Source organism: Chlorocebus sabaeus, chromosome 16 (assembly GCF_047675955.1).
Source record: "Chlorocebus sabaeus isolate Y175 chromosome 16, mChlSab1.0.hap1, whole genome shotgun sequence".
NCBI lineage: Eukaryota > Metazoa > Chordata > Mammalia > Primates > Cercopithecidae > Chlorocebus > Chlorocebus sabaeus.
In genome coordinates, this window is record NC_132919.1 from 44,714,286 (window position 1) to 44,720,643 (window position 6,358).

Below are 6,358 nucleotides of genomic sequence, written 5' to 3' on the forward strand. Positions count from 1 at the left end.
TTACAGCTTAAAGTAATGAACCTAATAGACACTTACAGAACTCTGCACCTAAAACCAACAGAATATACATTTTTCTCATCACCACATGGCACACACTCTAAAGTAGACCACACAACTGGGCATGAAACAACACTTATCAAATACTAAAATAAAAATATTGAAATAATATCAACCACATTCTTGGACTATAGTGCAATAAAAACAGAAATCAATGCTAACAAAGTCACTCAAAACCACATAGTTAAATGAAAACAAAACAACCTGCTCCTAAATTTTTTCTGGGGAAATAATGAAATCAAGGCAGAAATCAAGAAATTATTTGGAACTAATGAGAAAAAAGACACAACATACAAAAATCTCTGGAACACAGCAAAAGCAGTATTTAGAGGGAAGTTTATAGCACTAAACATTTACATCAAAAACTTAGAAACATCTCAAATTAACCTAATATTACCTCTAGAGGTACTAGAGAAACAAGAGCAAACTAATCCCAAAGCTAGCAGAAGACAAGAAATAACAAATATCAGAGCTGAATTGGAGGAAATTGAGATACAAAAAAAAGATAACTGAATTCGGGAGCTGGTTCTTGAAAGAATTAATAAGATAGGTAGACCACTAACTACACTAATAAAGAAAAAAAAGAGAGATGAACCAAATAAGCACAATTACAAATGAAAAAGGAGACATTACCACCAACACTACAGAAATATTAAAAAAAAACCCTCAGGGACTATTATGAACACCCCTGTCTAAACAAACTAGCAAACCTAGAATAAGTAAATATGTTCTTAGAGATAAATATGTACAACCTCCCAAGACTGAATCAGGAAAACATTCAAACACTGAACAGATCAATAATGAGTTCCAAAATTGAATTAATAATAAAATATCTACCAATCAGAAAAAGTCCAAGACCAGACAGATTCTCAGACCAGTTCTACCAGATATATAAGAAAAAGCTGGTACCATTTTTAATGAAACTATTCCAAAAATATCGAGGAAGAAGGACTCTTTTCTAATTCATTCTATAAGGCCAGCATTTTCCTTATAACAAAACTTGGCAGAAACAACAACAATAACAAAAAAATTCAAGACAATATCCTTGATGAACATAGATGCAAAAAATCCTCAACAGAATACTAACAAACAGAATCCAGCAGCACATAAAAAAGATAATTCACTGTGATCAAGTAGGCTTTATTCTTGGGATGCAAGATTGGTTCAATATACATAAATCAGTAAATTTTATTCACCACATAAACAAAATTAAATCGGAAACCACATGATCATCTCAATAGATACAGAAAAGGCTTTTGATAAAATTTAATATTCCTTCATATTAAAAAGTCTCAATAAAGTAGGCATTGAAGAAACTTACTTCAAACTAATAAGAGCCGTCTATGAAAAACCAACGGACAACAGCATACTGAATGAGCAAAGGTTGGAAGTATTCCCCCTTGAAAACTGGCACAAGACAAGTATGCCCTCTTTCACCAGTCTTATTCAACATAGTAGTGGAAGTCCTACCCAGAACAATTATAAAAGAGAAAGACATTAAAGGCATCTAAATAGGAAGAGAAGAAGTCAAACTATTCCTGTCCACAGATGATATAATTGTATGTCTAGAAACCCCACAGTTTCTGCCCAAAAGTTCGTTAGTCTGATATATAACTTTAGCAAAGTTCCAGAATACAGCAGCAATGTACAAAAATAAGTAGGATTCCTATACAGCAACAACATTGAAGCTGAGTACAAAATCAAAAACACAATCCCGTTTACAATAGCCACAAATAGAATAAGATACCTAGGAATAGAGCTCAGCCAATGAAGTGAAAGACCTCTACGGTGAGAATTGCAAAACACTACCCAAAGAAATCAGAGATGACACACAAAAAACACACACAAAAATTTCATGCTCATGGATATGGAGAATTTATGTTGTCAAAATGGTCATACTGCCCAAAGCAATTTACAGATTCAATGACATTCCTATCAAACTACCAGTAGCATCCTTCACATGATTATAAAAAAAACTGTTTTAAAATTCACATGGGACCAAAAAAGAGCTCAAATAGCCAAGGCAATCCTAAGCAAAAAGAACAAAGCTGGAAGCATCACATTACCTAATTTAAAACTATGGTCAAGGCTACGGTAACAAAAACAGCATGCTACTGTCCAAAAGCAGACACATAGACCAGTGAAACAGAAGACAGAACCCGGAAATAATGCCACACAGTTGGAAATATCTCACCTTCACAAAATCATATTCATGCATCATTTTAATGGGTGAAATAGGTGTTGTTGGTGGCCATTGGTTTTCTGAGAGCACTTCACCTGACAGAGAGATTTAGAGAACTTTAATGGAGTTACTGAATCAAATGGATGGTTTGGATACTCTACATAGAGTTAAAACAACCATGGCTATAAGTCAACCAGATTTCCTGGATCCTGCTTTGCTGCATCCAAGAAGATTTGATAGAAAAGTACATATTGATTTGCCAAATGAGCAAGCAAAATTACACATATTGAAAGTCCATATGGATCCCATTTCAAAACATGGTGAAATTGATTGTAAAGCAATTTTATGAGGTTTTCAGATGAAGCATACCCTGATAAACGTTTGTATGGAAGCAGATAGGTTTGCAATTTGTGCTGATCATAATTTTATAGTAAAGGAAGACTTCATGAAAGCAATCAGAAAAGTGGCAGATTGTAAGGAGCTAGAGTCAAAATTGTACTACAAACCTGTGCAATTGACTGTAAGATTTTTGATGGCTACATGACAGACAATGATCTCATTAAGTGTATGAATGAAAGTATGGATGAGTAACATCATAACAATTAGTAATTCAGTAATTCAACTTTTAAGATTGGTACAGAATAAATTTGTATGTTTTCTTAATGTTGCATTTATTGCAGCAGACGTTATAAGAGTGTGTTGAAGCTTTTCACATTTGCTATGTGAGCATTTTGCAAAACATTGAAAATGGTTTGAATATAAGAAAGCATTTCTTATGACTTATTTTATACCATTTTTTCTCATCCTAAAATATTGAATAAAGTCTGTTTGATTCAGTTCTTGTTAGAAACAAAACAAAACAAAAACTAAAAAGTGCAGTGAACTTTAGGTACTATGAAGCCGTAAGACTTATTAAACACTATCAAGCAAACCAATGTGGGAGTCCTAGAAAGAGAAAAGAGGAAAAAAAAAAAAAAGGCAGAGAGTTTATTTGTAGAAATAATGGCAGAAAATCTCCTAAATCTGAGGAAATGAGGAAAAAACTAGACATAAGTTTCAAGAACCTCAAAGAACTGGCTGGGCGCGGCGGCTCACATCTGTTATCCCAGCACTTTGGGAGTCCGAGGCGGATAGATCACCTGAGGTCTGGATTCCAGACCAGCCTAACCAACATGGAGAAACCCTGTCTCTACTAAAAATACAAAATTAGCTGGGCGTGGTGGCACATGCCTGCAATCCCAGCTACTCTGGAGGCTGAGGCAGGAGAATGGCTTCAACCCGGGATGCGGAGGTTGCTGTGAACCGAGATCATGCCGTTGCACTCCAGCCTGAGCAACAAGAGCAAAACTCCGTCGAAAAAAAAAAAAACAGAACCTCAGAGAACCATAACTAGACTAAATCCAAAGAGTACCATACTGCAACACATTATAATCGAACTGCCTAAATCAAAGACAAAGACAGAGTCTTGAAAGCAGCAAAAGAAAAGTCATTCATCACACACAAGACAGTTTCTATAAGATTACTGGCAGATTTTTCAGCAAAACTTTGTAGGCCACAAGGGAGTGGGATGATATTTTTAAACTGCTGAAAGAACAAAGAAAAGGGAAGGAATAATGCTATATCTGACAAAACTGTCTTTAAAAGTGAAGCAGAGAGGTAGAGGTAGAAAGATTGCTTGCACCCAGTAGTTCAAGACTAGCCTGGGCAGGACAGCAAGACTCTGTCTCTACAAAAATTTTTTTTAAAAGTAAGTTGAGTGTGAGTGGCATATGTCTGTAGTCCTAGCTACTCAGGAGGCTAAGGCAGGAGGATTGCTTGAGCCTGGGAGGTTGAGAATGCAGTAAACCATGATTGTGCCATTTCACTCAACGTGGGCAACAGAGCAAGATGTTGTCTCAAAAAAAAAAAAAAAAAAAAATTGGCCAGGCATGGTGGCTCATGCCTATAATCCCAGCACTTTGGGAGGCCAAGGCAGGTGGATCACCTGAGGTCAGCAGTTCGAGACCAGCCTGACCAACATGGAGAAACCCCATCTCTAATAAAAATACAAAATTAGCTGGGCGTGGTGGCAGGTGCCTGTAATCTCAGCTACTCGGGAGGCTGAGACAAGACAATTGCTTGAATCTGGGAGGCGGAGGTTGCAGTGAGACAAGATTCCACCATTTTCCAGCCTGGGAAACAAGAGCAAAACTACGTCTCAAAAAAAGAAGGAGAAGGAGAAGGAGAAGGAGAAGGAGAAGGAGAAGGAGAAGGAGAAGGAGAAGGAGAAGAGGAAGAGGAAGAGGAAGAGGAAGAGGAAAGAGAAATTAAGATTGTTTCGGATAAACAAAAGCAGATGCAGATGGAGGTCATTACCACTAGTCTCACTTTACAAGAAATGCTAAAGTTGGTCCTTCAATTTGAGATGAAAATTTGATAGCTAGAAACTTGCAGCTTTACAAAAAATATAAAGTTTTCTGGCAAAGGTAAAAATACAGACAAATGTACTAACCTGTACTACAGTAATTTTGGTACATAGAATTTAAATGACAAAAACCATTAAATTACAAATCAATGTTAATAAGTATATAGTATATAAAGATAAAAATTTAACATTGATAACATAAAGAGTGTGGGGTGGAGATTTTTATGTGATTTAAATTAATCTGTTATTAGATTAAAACAGAATTTTATATTTTAAGATGTGTTATATAATTGCAATGGTAATCATGCACATACACAATTTATAGAATTTACACAAAAGGAAATAAGAGAATCAAGCATATGGCTGCAAAAAAATCAACGAAACACAAAGTCAGGAAACAAGAGAGGAAAGGGACAAAAAAGCTACAAGATATATAGAAAACAATAAATAAAGTGGTAATAATAAATCTTCACTATCAATAATTATTTTAAATGTAAATGGATTAAACTCCACAATGAAAAAGACAGATTGACTGAATGGATTAAAAATATATAATTCACCTATATGCTATAGATAAGAGACATACTTTATATCTGGAGATATACATAGGCTGAAGCTGAAAGGATGAGAAAAGATATATTTCATGCAAATGATAATCAAAAGAGAGCAGGAGTGGCTATACTAATATTAAAAATAGGCTAATTTTTTAAAGGCTAAATAGACAAAGGAGGCATTAGATAATAATTACAGGGTCCATTCACCAAGAAGACATAACAGTTATAAATTGTTATTTGCCAAACCATAGAACTCTTAAATATATGAAGCAAACCTTGACAGAATCAAAGAAAAAAATATACAGTAACACAAAAATAGTAGGAAACTTCAATATCTCACTTTTCATAGTGGATAGAACCAGGCAGAAGATAATAAAGAAATGCAGGACTTAAAAGTGCTGTAGGTAAATTAGACCTAATAAACATGTAGAGAACACTCCATTAAACAACAGCTGGTTATATATTATTCCATAGTAGCCAAAGCAATCTACAAATTCAATGCAATCTCTATCAAAATCCCCAATGGCACTTTTTACAAAAATAGAAAATTCATCTGAAAAATATAGATAATGTCAAGAAACCCAAAGTAGCCAAAATAATTTTATAAAAGGACAGAAGTGGATCATTTACATTTCTTGATTTCAAAGCATATTACAAAGCTGTAGTAATTAAAACAGTGTGATATACTGACATAAAATCAGACAAATAGACCAGGCAAATAGAATAGAGAGCACAGAAGTAACCCCTTGCTTATATGGCTAAATTCAACAAGAGTTCCAAGACCACTCAATGGAGAAAAGGCAGTCTCTTTAACAAGTATTATTAAGGAAAGTAGAGATCCACCTGCAAAACAATAAAGTTGGGCCACTATCTCATACCATTTACAAAAATTAACTCAAAATAATGGGTTAAATATCTAAATGGAAATCTTAAAATTATAAAATTCTTAGAAGAAACCAGGGTAAAATCATGACACTATACTTGGCAATGATTTCTTGGATATGACACCAATAGCACAGGAAACAAAATAAAAAAATAGACAAATGGGATTACATCAAACTTAAATACATTTTTGTATCAGAAAACACAATCACCAGAATATATAGACAATCTGTAGAGAGCAAGAAAATATTTGCTAATCATGTATCTAATAAGGGGTTA

At 34.5% G+C, this 6,358-nt stretch overlaps 1 pseudogene; it reads left to right on the forward strand.

Moving 5' to 3' along the window:
* Positions 1-2,225: 2,225 nt before the first annotated feature.
* LOC119622163 (26S proteasome regulatory subunit 10B pseudogene) lies at positions 2,226-2,783 on the forward strand (annotated as a pseudogene).
* Positions 2,784-6,358: the final 3,575 nt, after the last annotated feature.